Source organism: Schistocerca serialis, chromosome 8 (assembly GCF_023864345.2).
Source record: "Schistocerca serialis cubense isolate TAMUIC-IGC-003099 chromosome 8, iqSchSeri2.2, whole genome shotgun sequence".
In the NCBI taxonomy this organism is placed as follows: Eukaryota; Metazoa; Arthropoda; class Insecta; order Orthoptera; family Acrididae; genus Schistocerca; species Schistocerca serialis.
Window position 1 is genome coordinate 118,906,818 of NC_064645.1, and position 22,326 is coordinate 118,929,143.

The 22,326-nt window shown below is 43.2% G+C and overlaps 1 protein-coding gene across 4 annotated transcripts in view; it reads left to right on the forward strand.

Annotated features, from left to right (window-relative positions):
* LOC126416167 (synaptotagmin 1-like) overlaps nucleotides 1-22,326 on the forward strand; it is a 986,421-nt gene that overhangs the window by 788,254 nt on the left and 175,841 nt on the right. The window lies entirely within an intron of this gene.

Sequence of the window (22,326 nt, forward strand, 5' to 3'; positions counted from 1 at the left end):
CATTCATCATAATCTATTTTAACCATTACAGTTTGGCAGAAGCGAAGCTCTTAACAAGACTACACTAAAAATCATTTAGTAATAAATATGTGATGTCTGTTTTATATATATATATATATATATATATATATATATATACGCTTTTTTCTAAAAATGTTTGAGGGTACTCCGACATTGGATATAATGCAGCGAAAATTACTTATATCTGAAGCATGGGATACCACCCATCTGCTTTTAGCCATAACGTCATTAACATGACGAACTACATAAAAAATGGTATCGGACTCTTCAGTTGAAATGCTGCTCAAATGAAGCATGCGATTCCCATCAACCCCTAGTTTTCTGCTCATCTCTCACTTCCAACTGAACTTACAAGTTGCAACGAAAGACAGGACACACTCCAAAACTTCGACCAACCGACAAGAATGGAACAGAAAACGCAAACGAATGAAGAATAACAAAACAAAGATGGCAATAAATCGCGAAGGATGATGGTAGCGGGACCGTAGAGACATCTATTGGTAGCTCGGCGTTTGAGCGAACGCATATCCGTTTAGCACTACCATCGCCCACTGTTAGGGGGTGAGGGCACTACATGCTTGTGGAACTGGCTGCCAGCGATTCAGTTGTCGAGGACGGTTGCCGCAGCTTCGAAATGCTTGAAAGAGTCAATGGCATCGTTTTTCCCACCAAAAATTGCACTGGTACCGTTCGTATTGCAATTACCAACACGAAAAAATGAAATAAAAAATTTACGTCCGTGAAATAAATCCTTGGCACTCTTCCAAGGTCTAAACATCGTAAAAAAATTACTTTGTCGACGAAAAAGTTTAGGGGTACGCATCCCCCAGTGTTCCCCCAGAAGAACAGAAAAATTGTGTCACGAAATTTGAACCCAAGATAGCTGATGCAAGTAGGAATCAAAATTACTAATGTTGTGTAGGTCGGCAAAGCACAATTTTTAAACTACGGAAACTTGGAACCACGCGCTCCAATTGGCCGCGGCATTACCCTGTTGCCGGATGCTATGGACAACGCATGATCGCGAATGCTTTGCCTGCCGGTGATCGCAATGTATCCGAGGCTCGGTGGTGGCGCGCCAGCCTTCCACTCTGTGGGCCTGGGGGCGAATCCGCCGGAGTCCCGACACATCCATTACAGTTTCATAATAAGACGTACTGGAAACAAACCCGTCGACAGTTGTTAGTTCGTGTACAGAAAGTCTTTTACAAATTATGTTGGCCCTGAAAAGGGCTTTTTTGTAGCTAGGACATGTTTACTTAAGGCAGGTGTTCGAACTGGCCACCCTCTGACGCGACACAAGCTTGGTAACGTCGAACGGTGTTTTGCCGAACTATTTCAAAGATTCCTGGCATTGCTCTGAAGTGACTGGCGGCGTGGTGAATGCGATCCATTAATTTCTCTTCGTTTCTAGGTGGTTCGCGTCTGGGTGGGTGAACTAGAACCTTGAAGAATTCCCACGGGAAGAAGTCCGCTGGTGTGAGGATTACCCGGCCATCGAAGAGGTCATTTAAATATCCGCGCACAGCACGACTGTTATGTGCGGGCGCCCCATCATGTTGCAACCACATGCGTAGCCGTATCTCCAGGGGAACAACTTCCAGCAGACTGAGTAGAGTTTCTTGCAAAGAGTGAAGATAATTTGGCTTAGTAAGTCGAGGAAGTATACGGACCGGCCCAATCAGATGGTCAACCACAATGCCTACCCTAATGTCGAGCGATCCCCATGGAAGGAGCACTCGTCGGTAAACAACACAACGGCAGAGAAGTCGGGAGATCGTGCAATACGTCGCAGAAACCACCGGCAAAACTCTAGCCTGTATTCGTAGTCCGCCAGAGGATTTAGATCTTGGACAGGGTGGAAACTAAATGGCTGCTGGCCGTTATCCCTCAAAACCTCCCAGACTAACCGATGAGTGACCCCCATGTCGTGTTCAACCGCTCGAGTACTTGTCGTAGGTGCTTCCTCGAAGCGCTCGAGAACAGTCTCTTCAAATGCAGCATCCCGTCGTGTTCGAGATCTTCCAGCATCACCATGATATCCCACTAACTAGCGGGTGTGGGTGGCGTCTTGCTGGGTACCCTTCCTCATACAACATCGAGCTTCATGAGCATTGCCGTCGGCTAGTCCATAAACAAAAACCGTGTCTCGTTGTTCGTCAAACGAATACTATGCCGCCATGCTTACTGTATGATTGAATCGCAGTTGACGAGTCTGTGCTCCGAAGCGAAGCTTACGTGTCAACGCCTCTGACGTGAGGTGGAGACAAACAGCAAGACCTATTCGACACGTGTGTGTATCACGTTGTGGCAGTGACGGGGTGCGGGACGTTTGTATGTGTGAATCGACAACCATAGCGCTGCCCGTCAACCGACGAACGGCAACAGTGCAATCCCACGGCCAATCGGAGCTCGTGGCGCCAAGTTTCCGTAGTTTACAAATGGTGCGTTGTCGACCTACACGACATTAGGCATTTTGGTTCCTAATGGCATCAGATATCCAATTTTTCTCCAAAGTCTGATTCATGTAGTGCATAGCACCCCGTTCCACCATCAGCAGAGCCCACATAGAGGTTAAAATAGTTACTTTCACTGGTGTGGAGCCTGCTCGCTGTGTGTTTTGGTTTCATGAAACAAACTCTGCAACCACTGTTCGGCGTAAATTTTGCACCGAATGCGCTAAGGAACCTCCAAGCAGGCTTGCAATTTACTCTTGGCGAAAGAACATTGTTGAGGCATGTTGTCGCTCGCATGTTAATGATTATGTCGAACAGATCAAGGAGAGCTTTGCCTGCAGTCTAAAAGAATAAGCGCGACATACGTCTCGCATGACTGGAATTCCACAAAAGACTATTTGTCGAGTACTGCGTAGACGTTTGCACTTTGCAACCGTACACATTCACAGTGTCATTAGCGATGCAGATAAGGTTGCTCGTGGGGAATTCTGTGCAGAAATGTTGCATCAGACAGAGGACGACCAGACATTCCTGAACGCAATAACCTTGAGCGATGAGTCAACGTTTCATATCAGTAGCATGGTGAACAGCCAAAACTGCAGAACATGGGGCAGCGAAAATCCACATGCATTCCTGGCAAACTTTTGTGTTACCCCCAAAGTTAATGTGTTTTTTGCCCTTAGCAAACTGAAAGTGTAAGGCCCTTTCTGATTTAAGGAGAAAACTGTCACTGGTATTGTGTATCTATATAGGCTTGGAAACTTTTTAATTCCACAGATCAATGAAAATGACGGAGATAGGATGGTTTACTACCAGCAAGACGGTGCACCACCTCATTTCCTGACGGAACTTCGAGATTTCCTCGATAATCGCTTCGGAGGTCGTTGGACTGGCCGTGAAGGGCCAATAGCGTGGTAAACTCGCTCCCTAGTTTGCCACCACTGGGTTTCTCTCTCTGCGGTTTCATTAAAGATTGCGTGAATGTCTCTCACCTACCGAACAATTTAGCGGACCTGAAAAATCGATTCTACGCTGCCGTTGTAGAAGTTACACCCGATTTGCTGCTACAAGTGTGGAAAGAAATTGATTACTGGTGGGATGCTTGTCGCATTGCAGTTAGCAGTTACATGAAATCAAAATGACACTTGAAACTTTTATATGAATCTTGAGTTTGTTTGCTACAAAATAACACATCTACCGATTCATAAGTTACCTCAATAAATTTCTATATCATTCCAGAGTTGTAAAGTCCTTTCCGACTCACGAAAGAGAAATACCAGTGACAGCAGAATGAGAGCAATGAAATAATTCAATGCCGAATTGGAACTCGAACCCAGATTTTTCGATTTATGCGAAGTTCAAAAAATGTGTGTGTGAAATCTTATGGGACTTAACTGCTAAGGTCATCAGTCCCCTAAGCTTACACACTACTGAACCTAAATTATCCTAAGGACAAACACACACACACCCATGCCCGAGGGAGGACTCGAACCTCCGCCGGGGCCAGCCGCACAGTCCATGACTGCAGCGCCTAAGACCGCTCGGCTAATCCCGCGCGGAATTTATGCGAAGGATCACCTTAACCGCTTCGGCTATCTGGGCACGTTTCCCTTCCAACCCAAATTCCCAATGTGTTGCACACTTGTTCCATAATGTAACAACATCAATTTTCCTCGTTGGTTGCAGTACCTCACTTGATTCCCTCAGGAAGTCGGACTTAGGGTGCATCTGCACTGAAGATAGCATGAAGTGACGTCAAGGTTTAATATTACTATTATATAAACGGCGACTTTTCTTTTGGACAAGTCCGACCTCTTGCGGGAAATCATGACAGATGCCGCAATCAGTGAGGAAAATGGACAGGGGGCACTATGGAAGAAGTGTGCGACAAATTGGGAATTTGGATTGGACAGGAAGCGTGTTCAGACATCTGATATTTAACCACAAACGTTTCGCCATGAAGGCACTGAGCGTCTAATCTCAGAGTGGGATAAATGTACCAACAGTTGTAGCGATTCCTTGTGAAATAATAAACAAACAAAAAATGGTTCAAATGGCTCTGAGCACTATGGGACTCAACATCTGAGGTCATCAGTCCCCTAGAACTTAGAACTACTTAAACCTAACTAACCTAAGGACATCACACACATCCATGCCCGAGGCAGGATCCGAACCTGCGACCGTAGCGGTCGCGCAGTTCCAGACTGTTGCGCCTAGAACCGCTCGGCCACACCGGCCGGCGAAATAATAAACAGTTCAGTTACTTTTTTCCATCTGTGTCGTTTCATTTTACTACCCGCTATAAACATCCAAAGTATCTAAAAACATATATAGGGTGTTCCTAGAATGAATGTAAAAAATGAGAGGACTCGTAGAGTAGGTCATAACAAGCAACTTTCACGTAGCAATTCACGTCCGCATCGGTTAGCGTTCTGCGCTAGGCGTCATTTAACAGGGTCACGCGCTGCCGGGGAGGTAGGCTTACAACTCGGCATCCGAGTCGACATGTAATGAGATATTTAGGGCACGTCAACACCACGGAGTTTCTTTCGCCATTTGTTGGTATGCGGACACATTGCGTTTGGCAGTGTAAATGCCTGTCTGATTTGATGCCGCACAGAGGGTGGCGCCTGTGTACACTCCAGAGGCTGGTTCGCGCTTCGTCAATGTGTGGAATCCAATGTGGACTCTTTTCTGTTTAGTACTGTATGGAGCAGACGGAAAACGGAGCCTTTTCTTGGAACGAAAGGCCAGATGTACGCTGTAATTACGGGGCGATCGATGGAAATGCTCTCGCTGCTCAACAGTTGTACGTTCTACAGTTCCCAAATTGCAGACAGTCAGATCGATGCATGTTGAGCGCCACCCGGCGCCAGCCGGCCGGTGTGGCCAAGCGGTTCTAGGCGCTGCATTCTGGAACCGCGCGACCGCTACGGTCGCAGGTTCGAATCCTGCCTCGGGCATGGATGGGTGTGATGTCCTTAGGTTAGTTAGGTTCAAGCAGTTCTAAGTTCTAGGGGGACTGATGACCTCAGATGTAAGTCCCATAGTGCTCATAGCCATATGAACCATTTTGAGTTGTCCACCGACGAGATTTCGTAATGGTGCACGTGCATTTAAAGGCTGTATCGAAACCCGATACATTCATTTTGTGATACAGGTGCGAAGGACGGACTGACACAGTCGTCAACACACAGTGCGTACATCAGAGTTTGAAGAGGAGACGTTAGAACTGCTGTAAACAAGGTCATTAAGTCTTCCGCGAGAAATGGGTAGAAGTCATTCCACGATGGCGTGTGTGGAATGAAGATGATTTACACTCTTACTGCCTTCAGAAAATTCACCCCTGAATCCAGAAGATTTTCCAGGTCGCATTGACTTCTGCCAGTTAGTTTTTGTAGAAGTGTACCATTCTACCTGAACTCCAACACTTTGTACTCTTTACGGATGAGGCAGCCTTTACGAAGAGTAGACTGTTCTATGATACTGATGATATGGCAATTGGTAACATGGGAATTGTGTGAACCTTGTATGGAAAATTATTGGGAAATTAGAAAACACGTAATCTCTCTTAGAGGATTATTACTTCGTTAATTCATAGGCGATGGGATTATCTCGCCAATTTTCGTTTTCATTTGTGTGTGCTGCCATCCCTGTTTTTTTTTTTTTTATTTTGCCTTCATTTCTGTCTTTATTTATTTCTCCCTTTTTAGTTTCTAAACTCATCACTTGCCTCACACCTGCAGAGAGAGGTGTATTTCTGAGTAGTGTGTCGTCGCTCCCTGAGGCACAGCAGAGTATGCCTCCGCTTTAATTTTCGGTTTATGGCAATAAGTCTTGCTACTAACAGCACCTTGCTTTACGTGCTGCGTCGACACTAGAGATGGCGGTAAAGAAAAAAAAAGAAAAAAACTGTTAACTTCTCGATTAGCGCAGATCTGACCGGCAACGTAACCTTTAATATCATCTAAAAGTGGCCAAGCTGTAACGGATTAAACTGTTAGCTTCCCGAATAGCGCAGATCTGGCCGGAAACTTTAGCCTGTAATATCATCGAAATGTGCTATGACTTCCCCATATACAGAGTCAGGCCTTTCTTCTGTTACCCAATTATTGCTGCCTATAGCTTCCGCAAATATGAAGCGTGTCTCTTCGTTCGCCGGCCGAAGTGGCCGAGCGGTAAAAAAAAAAAAAAAAAAAAAAAAAAAAACATAAAATTAAATTAAAAAAATAAAATAAAGAAAGAAAAAAGAAAGAAAAAAAAGAAAGTGTGTTCAACAGCCACACTCAGTACGTGTGGACACAAGAAATCCGCACGCCGCCTTTGTTCTTAGTCACAAAGAGAGCTTCAGCGTTTGATCTGGTTTGTTAGGCGATAATCTGATTGGTCCATACATGCTCCCCCGACGACTGAACACAAAGAGATACCTAATCTCCTTCAGGCAAACACTGCCAGAGTTATTGGAATGTGTCCCACTCAACGTGCGACAGGGTATATGGTACCAACATGGTGGTGCATCTGTAAATTTCGCTCATGCGGTGTGAAATAATTCCGATGAGACCTTTGGTGAGAACTGAAAAGGGCGCGATGGGCCGATGGCACGGCCTGTACGTTCCCCAGCTTTACGGCCCTTGATGTTTTCGTCCGGGGCCACCTGAAATCTGTCGTTTACGGAACACCTGGACCGATGAAGAGCAGATACCGCGAATTATGGTTGCTTCGATGCAATCCCACAGTTTTCCAGATTGTTTGAAAAGGTGCTACAATCACTCAGGCCTCGTTACACAAGGTCCATTCAAAAAGAAGGATGTAATTTCGAGATATTTATGTACCTATTTGCAAATTAGGATATGAAACGTCAACTACCCTTCCCTTTAAACCTCAACCCCACTTTTCTTTTATCTTGCTGTGACAGAGAAATTGAAAACGCTGTCTGCCGACCTGCTACCATAACGATTCGGATGGCAGCTTGTATGCCTGTGTCCCAGGCGGGAAGCGATGCTCCTCAACGAAGCCTAGGACTGAACGTTAAGGGATGCAGCCATGTGTTGCTATGTGAAGGATATTTGTTATGACCCACTGTATCAGCCCTCTAATTTTTCACATTTATTTTAGAAACAGCCTGTAAATGGTTAGACATTACGAGCACAATATCGTGTATGTTCTAATATATTAATTCATTTTGTTAACCGGTTTCGGTTTACAAGCTCATCATCAGACTTTAAATGACTGTCGTTGACAAAGGAGGTACAATATTCGTGAACAAGTTGAAGAGCGCAGTGATAATGCAAATAAAAGCGAAACAGTAGATAAATGAAAGAAAACAAACAAGAAAAACATTGACGTTTAACTCTAAGAAAACATTGCGATTATAACAGTTTAAATTAAATTAACAGTCCCGGTAAAACACAATTATTACATGACAAGAGTAGTGAAGAATAGCTAGAGGAGATAGTATACGTAGAGATGAAAAAGCCATGGGATCCTCCCAACATCGTTTCGGACCTCCTTTTTCCCGGCATAATGCAGTAATTCGACGTGGCATGGACTCAACAAGTCTTTGGAAGTCCTCAGAAAAAATATTGAGCCATGCTACCACTATAGCCGTCCATAATCGCGAAAGTGTTGACGGTGCAGGATTTTGTGCACGAACTGACCTCTCGATTATGTCCCATAAATGTTCGACGGGTTTTCCGTCGGGCGACCTGGGTGGCCATTTCATTCCCTCGGTTTGTCCAGAATGTTCTTCACACCAATCACGAACAATTGTGGCCCGGTAACAAGGAGCTTGTCATCCATAAAAATTGCATCCTTGTTTGGCAACATGAAGACCATGAATGGCTGAAAATGGTCTCCATATAGTCGAATATAATCATTCCCAGTCAATGGTCGGTTCAGTTGGAGCAGAGGACCCAATCGATTCCATGTAAACACAGCCCATACCTTCTTGATGGAGCCACTACCACCTTGCACAGTGGCTTGCTCACAACACTCACACTCTAACCGTACTATCAGGTCTTACCAACTGAAGTCGGGACTCATCTGATCAGGCCACGGATTACCGGTCGTCTAGGATCCAAGCGATATGGTCACGAGCCAAGGAGAGGTACTACAGGCGATGTCATGCTGTTAGGAAAGGTAGGTCGTCTGCTGCCAGAGCCAGTCAACGCCAGATTTCGCCACACTATCCTAACGAATACGTTCGTCGTACGTCCCAAATTGACTTCTGCGGTTATTTCACTAGGAGTTGCTTATCTATTAGTACCGACAATTCTACGTAAACGACGGTGCTCTCGGTCGTTAAGTGAAGGCCGTCGGCCACTGCTTGGTCCGTGGTGAGAGGTAACGACTGAAATTTGATATTCTCGCCGCACTCTCTTCGCCGTGTATCTCGTAATATTGAATTTCTTAACGATTGTAGAAATGGAAGAGGGTGTAGATGAAGATGAAATGAGCGATATGATACAGCGCGAAGAGTTTGACAGAACACTGAAATACCTAAGTCGAAACAAGGCCCCGGGAGTAGACAACATTCCATTAGAAATACTGACAGCCTTGGGAGAGCCAGGCCTCACAAAACTCTACCATCTGGTGAGCAAGATGTTTGAGACAGGCGAAATACCCTCAGACTTCAAGAAGAATATAATAATTCCAACCCCAAAGAAAGCAGGTGTTGACAGATGTGAAAATTACCAAACTATCAGGTTAATAAGCCACGGCTGCAAAATACTAACACAAGTTCTTTACAGACAAATGGAAAAACAGGTAGAAGCCGACCTCGGGGAAGATCAGTTTGGATTTTGTAGAAATGTTGGAACACGTGAAGCAGTACTGACCCTACGACTTATATTAGAAAATAGATTAAGAAAAGGCAAACCTAAGTTTCTAGCATTTGTAGACTTAGAGAAAGCTTTTGACAACGTTGACTGGAATACTCTCTTTCATATTCTGAAGGTGGTAGGGGTAAAACACAGATAACGAAAGGCTATTTACAATTTGTACAGAAACCAGATGGCAGTTATAAGAGTCCAGGGGCATGAAAGGGAAGCAGTGGTTGGGAAGGGAGTGAGGCGGGGTTGTAGCCTATCCCCGATGTTATTCAATCTGTATATTGAGCAAGCAGTGAAGGAAACAAAAGAAAAATTCGGTGTAGGAATTAAAATCCATGGAGAAGAAATAAAAACTTTGAGGTTCGCCGATGACATTGTAATTCTGTCAGAGACAGCAAAGGACCTGGAAGAGCAGCTGAACGGAATGGACAGTGTCCTGAAAGGAGAATATAAGATGAACATCGACAAAAGCAAAATGAGGATAATGGAATGTAGTCGAATTAAATCGGGTGATGCCACGGGAATCAGATTAGGAAAAATGGTTCAAATGGCTCTGAGCACTATGGGACTTAACATCTGTGGTCATCAGTCCCCTAGAACTTAGAACTACTTAAACCTAACTAACCTAAGGACACCACACACATCCATGCCCGAGGCAGGATTCGAACCTGCGACCGTAGCAGTCCCGCGGTTCCTCAGATTAGGAAATGAGACGCTTAAAGTAGTAAAGGAGTTTTGCTATTTGGGGAGCAAAATAACTGATGATGGTCGAAGTAGAGAGAATATAAAATGTAGACTGGCAATGGCAAGGAAAGCGTTTCTGAAGAAGAGAAATTTGTTAACATCGAGTATAGATTTAAGTGTCAGGAAGTATTTGTATGAAGTGTAGCCTTGTATGGAAGTGAAACGTGGACGATAAATAGTTTTGACAAGAAGAGAATAGAAGCTTTCGAAATGTGGTGTTACAGAAGAATGCTGAAGATTAGATGGGTAGATCACATAACTAATGAGGAGGTATTGAATAGAATTGGAGAGAAGAGGAGTTTGTGGCACAACTTGACTAGAAGAAGGGATCGGTTGGTAGGACATGTTCTGAGGTATCAAGGGGTCAGCAATTTAGTACTGGAGGGCAGCGTGGAGGGTAAAAATCGTAGAGGGAGACCAACAGATGAATACACTCAACAGATTCAATGGATGTAGATTGCAGTAGGTACAGGGAGATGATGAAGCTTGCACAAGATAGAGTAGCATGGAGAGCTGCATCAAACCAGTCTCTGAACTGAAGACCACAACAACAACGATGATTTCCGAAATGGAATGTACCATTTGTCTAGCTCCAACTGCCATTCAGTGAGCAAAGTCTCTTAATTCCCGTCGTGCGATCATAATCGTCGGAAACCTTCTCTCACGAATCACCTGAGTACAAATGACAGCTGCACCAATGCGCTGATCATTTATAACTTTTGTACTCGATACTACCGCCATCTGTGGCTTTAGTCACATCAGTGTATTCTAAATACGTTCCACAACACACTTAAGAGACCAATTGGAAAAGTGATAAAAGTGGTAACGTTCCGTTTACTGCCGACAGTGATTTGCACGTTTATTTCCAGCCATCCGTTCCTACGTCGTTAAACCCTACTGAAACGCTGAGCAAGGCGCCTTCTGCGTCTTTCGGTGTCGCCGGCAAACTGCCTGAGGCGCCGGTGCGGGCTGAGACGGCAGAGCGCGCCTTATCGACTCTAGGGCGTCGTTGGCGTGTCGACCCGGCGGTGTTCTTGGCTGAACAGCGGCGGTGGTGGGGCGCCGGAGGTCGCCTATCGATATTGAGCCTCGCGCTCCGCCCGCCTGCCCACGCAGACCACACGCGGTGACGGCGGTTCGCCCTGCTCGCTCATATCATCTATTTTAGCATTCTGCAACATCCGTTAACTCAAAGCCAAACAAGTACCATCTTAAAAAATGAGAGAACTTGTAACCTCCCCACAGTTAAGTTCCGAAACCTCCCAACAATAAAAATATAATTATTTATAATTTACATTCAGCGTAACCTCCCAATAAATGAATTCCGTAACCTACCAATAATACAATGTGACTAACCTCTCAATAAAATTGTGGCTCACTTATAACCTTTCAATAATAGACTGTGAATTTAAACTGGTAAATTTTGGACGACAGCAGTGCTGCGTCATGGGCCTGAAAATTCATTCTGAATAAACTGAAAATTCTTACTTCAATAAGGTCGCCAGATACCGCGTATATATCTGCTCATATAAGAAATTTTTCTGGCACAGCTCAGTGCAATGCTGGCCGATAGATTTGTCATGTATAAAAAGAAACAACTGATTTTTCTTTACAATAGTCAGGATGACCATGGATTGGAGAAATTAGTAAAATCTTTAAATTGAGTTGAATAATTGTCAAGGCTAATTTTTATAAGAAAGATTATTATTAAGAGCATTTACATGGGACTTGATATAACAATACTACATATGCGCGAGGCTGCTTTTACCTTATACTACAACGCTGAGGCACCGCCATCACTCCACGCGACCGGCCCAGCCAACTCGATACACCAGACTGCACGCTACTACTTACTCCTACTGCTACAGACACTGCTCTTACTGCATACAACACTTCTCTCTGGTCTGAGATTCTCTTGTAGCTTACATATCGCAGGCAGCGTGTGAGCAATCCATCGAAATTACATCTGCCTGAGTGCGCTAGCAACAAATTCTTTAATCATGGACCTCTTACAAACTGAATTAAAACATCGAAAGCCGAGCGTTATTCTCGCGTACCTGCCAGTTTAAACCTCTTATTCGGCGCTGTTTTTCGAAACTGATATGTTCTACAGATTTCGCAATAACCAACCAACACGACAGACTGTGCAAGGTGGCGCAGTGTGGGCGCTAGCTTCACATTCTGGAAGAGTGGAGCGCAGTTGACTGATCAACCATCCGGTTGTAGGTCTTCTATGGTTTCCGTCAGGAGTGGCTCGTAGTGAGATGTGCAACAGTCCCAAAGGACAAAATAAACTCTGCGAGACAAAGTAAGTGAAACACTCAGAAGACATGACCGTTTGTCAATGTAACTTCGTACACATAAGCATCATCAATTGGTATTTAAAAGATGAGAGTTTCAATTCTCTGTGACGGATAGGACGGAGTGCATTAGTGTTCTTCGTGTTTATCATTGTTACCCGGCCTTGTAGGGTATACACTGTCGTGACAAAAGTCATAGGACACCTCCTAATATTGTGTCGGACCTCCATTTGCCCAGCACAGTGCTGCAACTCAAAGTGGGATGGACTCAACAAAATCGTTGGATGTCCCCGGCAGGAATACTCAGCAATGCAGCCTCTACAGCCGTTCATAATTGCGAAAGTGTTGCCAGTGCAGAATTTTGTGCACGAATTGACCTCTCGATTGTGTCCCATTAATGTTCGATGGGACTGATGTCGGGCAATCTGGGTGGCCAAATCATTCGCTCGAATTGTCCAGAATGTTCTTCAAACCACTTGCGAATAATTGTGGCCCAGTGACATGGTTCGTTGTTGTTTGGGCACATGAAGTACACGAATGACTGCAAATGGTCTCAAAGTAGCCAAACACAACCATTTCCTGTCAATGACCTGTTCTGGATCAGAGAACTCAGTCCATCCCATGTGAACACAGCCCACACTATTATGGAGCCATCATCAGCATGCGCAATGCCTTGCTGACAAACTAGGTCCATGGCTTCGTGGTGTCTGCGCCACACTCGAACCCTAGCGTCAGATGTGAAGCTGGGACTCATCTGACCAGGCCACGGTGTTCCAGTAGTCTAGGGTCCAAATGATATGGTCACGAGCCCAGGGCAGGCGCTGCAAGCGATGTGGCGCTGTTAGCAAAGGCACTCGTGTCAGTCGTCTGCTGCCATAGCCTATTGACGCCAAATTTAGCCACTGTGTCGTAACGGATACTTTCCTCGCATGCCCATATTGATTTCTACGGTTATCTCACGCAGTGTTGCTTGCTTCTTAGAACTGACAACTCTAAACGTAACAGTTCTCGGTCGTTAAGTGAAGGCCGTTAGCTACTGGGATGTCCGTGATGAGAGAAATATCTGAAATTTGGTATTCTCGTCATATTCGCAACATCTCGGAATACTGAGTTTCATAAAGATTTCCGAAATGCAATGTCCCATGCATCTAGTTACAACTACCATTCCGCGTTCAAAGTCCGTTGATTCCCGTCCTGCGGCCTTAATCACTTTGGAAGCTCAAATATGGTTCAAATGGCTCTGAGCACTTAACTTCTAAGGTCATCAGTCCCCTAGAACTTTAAACCTAACTGACCTAAGAACATCACACACATCTATGCCCGAGGCAGGATTCGAACCTACGACCGTAGCGGTCGCGCGGTTCCAGACTGTAGCGCCTAGAACAGCTCGGTCACCCCGGCCGGCACTTTGGAAGCCTTTTCACATGAATCACCTGAGTACAAATGACAGCTCCGCCAATGCACTACCCTTTCATACCTTTTCTACAGGATACTACTGCCATCTGCATAAGCGCATCTCGCTATCCCACGACTTTTGTCACCTCTGTGTGTAAGGGCGGTGAACAGCGTCAGATGTTGAGTGTTCACTGTGAAGGACACGGACACCTCGAGCGAGACGGTGTTATCAGCACCTGACAGTGTTTGGATGGGGCCTCACAGTGGGTCTCCATTTGGCTGGCTGGTCGAGTCGTGCAGTGTCCAAATTTGTGAGCCATTCGGGTGCGACAGGGGCCTGATGCTGGACTGCATGGCAATGTGAGGGCAGGCATATTTATCGACAACGTTCCAGTCGACCACGTCTGACCACCAACAGGCAGAATCGCCATATTGTGCACCAAGCACACCGTAATCTCTTCACATCTGTGTCTGCCATCCGAAAACAATTAATGGACATGCTGCAGCGGTCTGTGTGATCCTGCACCATTGGTTGGAGATTAGAAACAGTCGAATTAGGTAACTACTGTCCCATTCGTAAGCTTGTTAACACCACAACACAAACTCCTCCATTTGTAGTGGTACCGTCACATGGAATCATGAGCTGATGAATGGCATCGCGCTGCGTTCAACTACTAATCGCAGTACCGCACCACACCGGACGACCATCGTTGGCGGAGACCTGGCGAGAGGTACAATTCTTCCAGTACTTTGGAGAGGTACGTCGATTTTACAGCTGGCGTCATGATGTGGGAAGCCATCGGGTATGAGTTCAGGTCATGGCTGGTAGGGGGGAACGATGGTACGTCATGGCTATTCCATGTCCGCATGTGTTACTTTTCATGCGCCGGTATTGTGGAGCCATTCTTCAACAGGTCATTGCTCGCCCACACACACCACTGTGTCCATGTTGTTGAGGTACTGCGATTGACAGCAAGATTCCCAGACTTGTCACTAATAGAACGTTCGTGGGACCAGCTCAGTCATTAACACCGGACCAGTGCTAAATATCCAGGATATCAAGAATCTGTTAGAACAGTTGTGGGCTTGTTTGCCTCAGGGCGGAATACAACGGCTTTGTAACAATCTTCTCAACCGAATCAGTGCATGCATCCAGACCTGGTCATACTGATAAGTGATGTCATACTGCCAAGTTTTTTGCAAATTTGTTTCGAGTTTGTTATCACCGAAACAATATCACATCCTCTCCCAATCTGTCAAGTTTAGTTTCGTTTACTCCTTTTCAATATCAAGGTTTCTATAGCGTTAAATTTACTTTTCTGTACACTCCATTGCCAGATCTATCCATTGTAATGAAACCGTGCTAAGTTTGCAAATATCTCGCTACAATGCACTAGAAAACGATAACATATGAGTTATTCAAAAAGGTTCAAACGGATGCACTAGAAAACGATAACATAAGAATTATTCAAAATGGTTCAAACGGCTCTGAGCACTATGGGACTTAAATTCTGAGGTCATCAGTCCCCTAGAACTTAGAACTACTTAAACCTAACTAACCTAAGGACATCACACACACCCATGCCCGAGGCAGGATTCGAACCTGCGACCGTAGCGGTCGCGCGGTTCCAGACTGTAGCGCCTAGAACCGCTCGACCACTGCGGCCGGCTAAGAGTTATTACTTAAGGAGAGTTTCAGCACTAATCTCTCGACCCCAATGTTCAAGACAGCTCTAAATGGCTAACTATTTAATAAATGAGTTAATGTGTTAAATATTTAATGTTAGGCATGTATAACCTTTAAGGCGCGGACGTGAAACTATAATTATGTTTCCAGAATGAAATTTTCACTCTGCAGCGGAGTGTGCCCTGATATGAAACCTCCTGGCAGAATAAAACTATGTGCTGGACCGAGACTCGAACTCGGGACCATCAGCGCACACTACGCTCTAGAGTGAAAATTTCGTTCTGGAAACATCTCCCAGGCTGTGGCTACGCCATGTCTCCGCAATATCCTTTCTTCCAGGAGTGCTAGCTCTGCAGGTTTCGCTGGAGAATTTCTGTGAAGTTTGGAAGGTAGGAGACGAGGTATCGGCAGAATTAAAATTGTGAGTCGTGCTTTGGTAACTCAGTTGGCTGCTGGCACGGCAGCTCAGCGTGTTCGGTCAGAGCGATATCCGCCCTTTGTAATAAAAAAAAATAATAATTTAATGGAACGACGATGAACTTGAACAAGCGTCATGGGACGTCTGCCTCGAACAAATAGAACGAACAATCACGAACAAAATGAAATAAAAAAAGAAAATCTTGGTAGAGCTCTTGCGCGCGAAAGGCAAAGGTCCCGAGTTCGAGTCTCGGTACGGGACACAGTTTTAATCTGCCAGGAAGTTTTATAATTATGTTCTTTATCAGTTTCGGGTTACTCTTCCATTGACTAATGAAGAGCTCTCAATATCAAAAGCTGTAAGAGTACAGTGTGGGTATTTTGCGCTCCGTTTTGAGTAAAGTTAGCTTTTCATTCGCCAAAATGTTTAAACTTCACATTTCCTGTAGTAATTCAAGTGTCTCATTTCCTAATTTAATTCCCTCAGCAACACCTGATTTAATTTGAATATATTCTCTTATCCTTATTGTGATTTTGTTGATGTTCATCTTATATCCTCCTTTCAAGACACTGTCCATTCCGTTCAACTGCTCTTCCAGTCGTTTGCTGCCTCTGACAGAATTACAATGTCGTCTGCAAACCTCAAAGCTTTTATTTCCTCTCCATGGATTTTAGTTCCTACTCCGAATTTTTCTTTTGGTTCCTTTGCTGTGTGCTTAATATACAGATTGAATAAAATCTGGGATAGGCTACAACCCTGTCTCACTCCCTTCCCAACCACTGCTTCCCTTTCGTGCCCCTCGACTCTCATAAATGCCACCTGGTTTCTCTACAAATCGTAAATGCCTTTCGCTCCCTGTATTTGACCCCTGTCACCTTCAGAATTTGAAATAGTATTCCAGTCAACGTTGTCAAAAGCCTTCTCTAAGTCTACAAATGCTAGGATGGTAGGTTTGCCTTTCCTTAAATAGTCTTTTAAGATAAGTCGTAGGGTCAATATTGCCTCAGTTGTTCCAACATTTCATCGGAATACAAACTGATCAGCCCTGAGGTTGGCTTCTATCAGTTTTTCCATTCGTCCGTAAGGAATTCGTGTCAGAATTTTGCAGCCGAGACTTATTAAACTCATAGTTCGGTAATTTTCACACCTGTCAACACCTGCTTTCTTTGGGATTGGAATTATTATATTTTTCTTGAAGTCTGAGGGTATTTCGCCTGTCTCATACGTCTTGCTCACCAGATGGTAGAGTTTTGTCATAGCTGGCTCTCCAAGACATCAGAAGTTCTAAAGGAATGTTGTCTACTCCCGAGGTCTTGTTTCGACTTAAATCTTTCAGTGCTCTGTCAAATTCTTCACGCAGTATCATTTCTCGCATTTCATCTTAATCTTTGTCCTCTTCCATTTCCATAATATTGCCCTCAAGTACATCGCCCTTATATAGACCCTCTACATACGCCTTCCAACTTCGTGTTTTCCCTTCCTTGCTTAGAACTGGTTTTCCATCTGAGCTCTTGATATTCATGCAGATGGTCTCTTTTCCCCAAAGGTCTCTTTAATTTTCCTGTGGGCAGTATCTATCTTACCCCTAGTGATATATGCCTCTACATCCTTACATTTGTGCTCTATCCGTCTCTACTTAGCCATTTTGCACTTCCTGTCGATCTCATTTTTGAGACGTTTGTATTCCTTTTTGCCTGCTTAATTTACTGCATTTTTATAATTTCTCCTTTCATCGATTAAATTCAATTTCCCTTCTCTTACCCAAGAATTTCTACTAGCCCTCGTCTTTTTACCTATTTGATTCGCTGCTGCCTTCACCATATTATCTCTCAAAGCTACCCATTCTTCTTCTACTGTATTTCTTTCCCCCATTCTTGTCAATCGTTCCCTAATGCTCTCAGAAATTCACTGCAACCTCTGGTTCTTTCAGTTTATTCGTGTCCCATTTCCTTAAATTCCCACGTTTTTACAATTTCTTCAGTTGTAATCTACAGTTCATAACCAATAAATTGTGGTCAGAGTCCACATCTGCAACAGGAAATGTCTTACAATTTAAAACCTGGCTCCTAAATCTCTCTCTTACCACTATATAAGCTATCAGAAACCTTCCTGTGTGTCCAGGCCTCTTCCAAGTATACAACCTTATTTCATGATTCTTAAACCAAGTGTTAGCTATGATTAAGTTCTGCTCTGTGCAAAATTTTACCAGGCGGCTTTCTCTTTCATTCCTTAACTCCATTCCATATTGACCTACTACTCTTCCTTCTCTTCCTTTTCCTACTATCGAATTCTAGTCCCCCGTGACTATTAAATTTTCGTCTCCCTTCACTTTCTGAATAATTTCTTTCAACGCGTCATAGATTTCTTCAATTACTTCATCATCTGCGGAGCTAGTTGGCATATAAACTTGTGCTACTGTGGTAGGCGTGGGCTTCGTATTTATCGTGGCTACAATAATGCATTCACTATGCTGTTCGTAGTAGCTTACCCGCGCTCCTATTTTTTATTGTTTTTTAAATCTACATCTGCATTACCCCTATTCGATTTTGTATTTGTAACCCTGTATTCACCTGACCAAAAGTCTTGTTCCTCCTGCCACCGAGCTTCCATAAATCCCACTATATCTAACTTTAACCTATCCATTTCCCTTTTTATTCTAACCTACTGCCCGATTAAGGGATCTGACATTCCACGCTCCAATCCGTTGAACGCCAGTTTTCTTTCTCCTGATAACGACGTCCTTCTGAGTAGTCCCCGACCGGAGATCCGAATGAGGGACTACTTTACCTCTGGAATATTTTAACCAAGAGGATGCCATCATCATTTAGCTGCATGGCCTCGGGAAGAATTACGGCTGTAGTTTCCCCTTGCTTTCAGCCGTTCGCAGTTTTGGTTAATGTTACAAAGCCAGATCAGCCAATCATCCAGACTGTTGCCACTGCAACTACTGAAAAGGCTGCTGCCCCTCTTTCTGTCTGGGGTACTTCTTGTTGTCAAAGAATGATTAGTTTTGCAACATTTATTGTTATTTTTCTGTGGTTCCATATTTCCATTTATAACCACAATTATCTTTTTGCCATTTATGGCTTTCAAATATAGCATCTGAAATGTTTCCTCAGCACCATATTCTTTAAGTTCGTTGATTTAGGTGAATTTTTTGGCAATCTAGATAAAGCATCGGCCACATAATTATCTGCATGTTTAAGGTAACAGACTTCACAATCGAATTGGTGTAGGAACAGCACCCAGCAGGGTAACCTCTAATGTAAAACACAACAATCTTTCAACAACGCCCGGGCTTTGAGATCGATATGTGTGATCACCCTGTGTCCTCACAGATAATTCCTACACTTTTTAAACCTTCTAACATCACCAGGGTTTCCTTTTCAGTTATTGTACAAATTTTCTCAGATCTGGTCAAGCTTATAATTGCAAACACAATAATTGTATGTATATTTCCGTCTGTCATCTACTTCCTGGAAAATTTCTGTGCCTACACCATAAGAACTGCTGTCAGCACTCATATGAAATGGTTAAGATGAATCTGGATGATACAAGATATTACTTTTTATTAATTCCTTCTTTTCAGTTCTTCACAAGCAGAATGGCATTCTTTGGACGACACAGGAGCATTATGTTTCCTGAGTAGGTTGTTCAGATTCAGATTATTGAAAGCATGCCCCTATGCAAATTTGTGATAAAATCTACACTGACCAAGATATTCTTCAAGTTGTTTCATGTTTTCGGGTGGCAGGCTGTTGACATTGGCTGTTAATTTTTCAGGATCCTTACCAGTACCAGAGCTGGTCATTACATGCCCCGGAAATTTAATTTATTTCCTAAGAAACTCGCATTTCTTAAATTTCAAAGTAATTACGCCAGCTTGAAGATCTTTAAAGGCTTCGTTTAACAATTGATAATATTCCTTCCTTTCTTGCATTGCAGCCAGCAAGTCATCTACATAAACAGTTAATCTTTTCACAAGATAGAATCTAATGCATGTATAAAAACAGCAACAAGGGTATTAAGACCAAAAGAAACCAGTTTATAAGGATAACATTTACCAGCAAAGAGAAAAGTTGTATATTTCATGATTCATGAGCTAAAGGAATTTGTCATTAGCCATCTGTAAAGCCAAGTCTAGTTACGTAGCGTGCACTGTAAAATCTCTGTAGCATTTCATCAAGATATTCAAGATGATCAGTTTTCATTTTACTATTTTGTTCAACATGTATGCATCAAGTGTGTCTTTCTTGTTTAATATGCAGGTTATTATATTCACTGTTGCTTCTTTCAATCACACGCTGTTCTAACATTTTATCACTTTCCTGTTGAACTGCTTCTTTTTTAGGGAATGAAACTGGGTAATGATGCACAAAAAACTGTTAGTGAGGTTATACTTCCATAAGGTGCATGAAGTTTTCAATGAGCCTTGATTTTTCAGAAAATAGATCACAGTTCTCTTCAGAATGTCGTGTAGTTCACATTCCTATACACTGGTAAGATCTGGTGCTTCAGCAACTAATTCCTTAAAGTCATCATCATTTTGTACAATACTGCCCTTGGTAACTTTCAAAACTGTTAGCCAGACTAGCATTTCCACATTAACCTCTATTTTCACAGATTTAAATTGTTAATTATTCTCGCATTATAACGCTTCAAATTTCATTTTTAAACCTCCTGACAGCTATCTTAACGATTTTGTCTGTACAGTCAATAATTACATTTTCTTTGCCATTAGCCATCTATCATGCCAAGACGACATGCTCAAATTGATATCCTTTTATATTAATGTAAGTAAGGAGTTGGGCCTATAGGTTTACTGGCCTTCCCAGTTGCACATATAACTGTGATAGCTGTTGCAGGTGTAATAACTAGTAGCCATTAACTTTTTATGTATTCAAATGAAGTCTCAGAAAATGCACTGATTTGTGACCCAGTGTTTAGGAGTGTTTGTAATTTTATCGGCACAAGAGTTTGTTTTCTTGCTCTGTTCTTTGTATTTTCCAGCTCCTGCCACAAGTCTTAGTAGACCATACAGTCAAGGACGTGTTGTTCATTCACAGCTCATATTTATTTTGAGGCTTTTCTGTTTCTCTGATCGCCATATTTTGTGCGACGATTACTTGGGGTTAACTATAGGTAGTTTTTCTAGAGGTTTCGTTTTCTCTCGTTTGGTTTCAGTTTTTAGTTTTGCATTGCTAGTAAGTCAGGTGACTCAGCATTGTCGTTCTTTACAGCTTCAGGTACTTCAATCGTGCTTTCATCATCATCGCCTCACAAAATATCGGCTTGCACTTCATATATTACGTAACTGTCATTCATTTCAATCACACGTATGAAGTCATTTGGAACTACATCATCTCACCTTTCTACAACAGTCCCTTTCACATTTTCTTCATTGTCCAGAGATACTTCATCTACAGTGCTAGTAATTTCATCATCCTCTCACCTACCATTTGCAACATTCTTTACTTCATTAGTAACAATTTCATCTTTCTCTGTTGCTCACATACTTCAGAGGCACTTTTTGTTTCCCTACTACCACTTTTATGACATAAGCGTCAAGAGTATTTTGCGTGACACTTCCGTTTGTTGCACATATTTCTTCCTTTATACGGAAAGACATCACATTTCACATTATAATGCACTTTCCTTTGTCTATGTGTCTAAATAATTTTCTGTAGCTTCTTTATTCATATCTTCCCATACTCATTACTTTAAACCTTTATAAAGACCGGCAATCAGTTCTAACCAATTATGCATTCCTGAAAAGTGATTCCCGCAGAACTACTCAGATCCGTTTTTAGATTAATTGTTGTTATTCACAAATGTTTTTTCGTTTCCGACTGGCACAGTAGCAGTATATTTTGGAGTGGGTTCAAAACTATCTGCAACGATATCATCTGTCTGTCTCACCACCATAGCTACTGTGTTCACTTGGTCAGCTGATCTGCCTGCCACACCCATTGTCTGAGAGAGCTCTACTTCAGGGCTCACATTCATTTTTATCGCCTACCTGCAGGGACTCGTCTCAGTGGACACTTACAGCAACGACTGCTCAGTATCGCAATGCTTATCTAATATTATTCCATGTGTGGACTTTCTACTTCTGTTACATTCGCGTCTCTGAAGGCTCTCGAATACGATCAAACAACTGTTAAAACTGTTTTTCAAATATTTGACCATGTATGGCACTGTTTGATGTGTATGTCGCATGTACAGCATGTTTCATTCATTTGATAAGAATATTTGATAATGGATAAGTGCTGTTTGCATTGATGTTCCACAACACGTTTAGCGAAAAGGCTTTGTTACAATTTATCTCATTGTATTGCGAGTTTCCACAACTATGGAAAGTACGATCAAGGTTAAATAATAGAACTGTCAGTTACAAAACGGTAGAGGTATTGCATCTTTCCCAGCCATATTTTACGCAGGCAGAGATTAAGAACAAAATCAATATTCTACACAC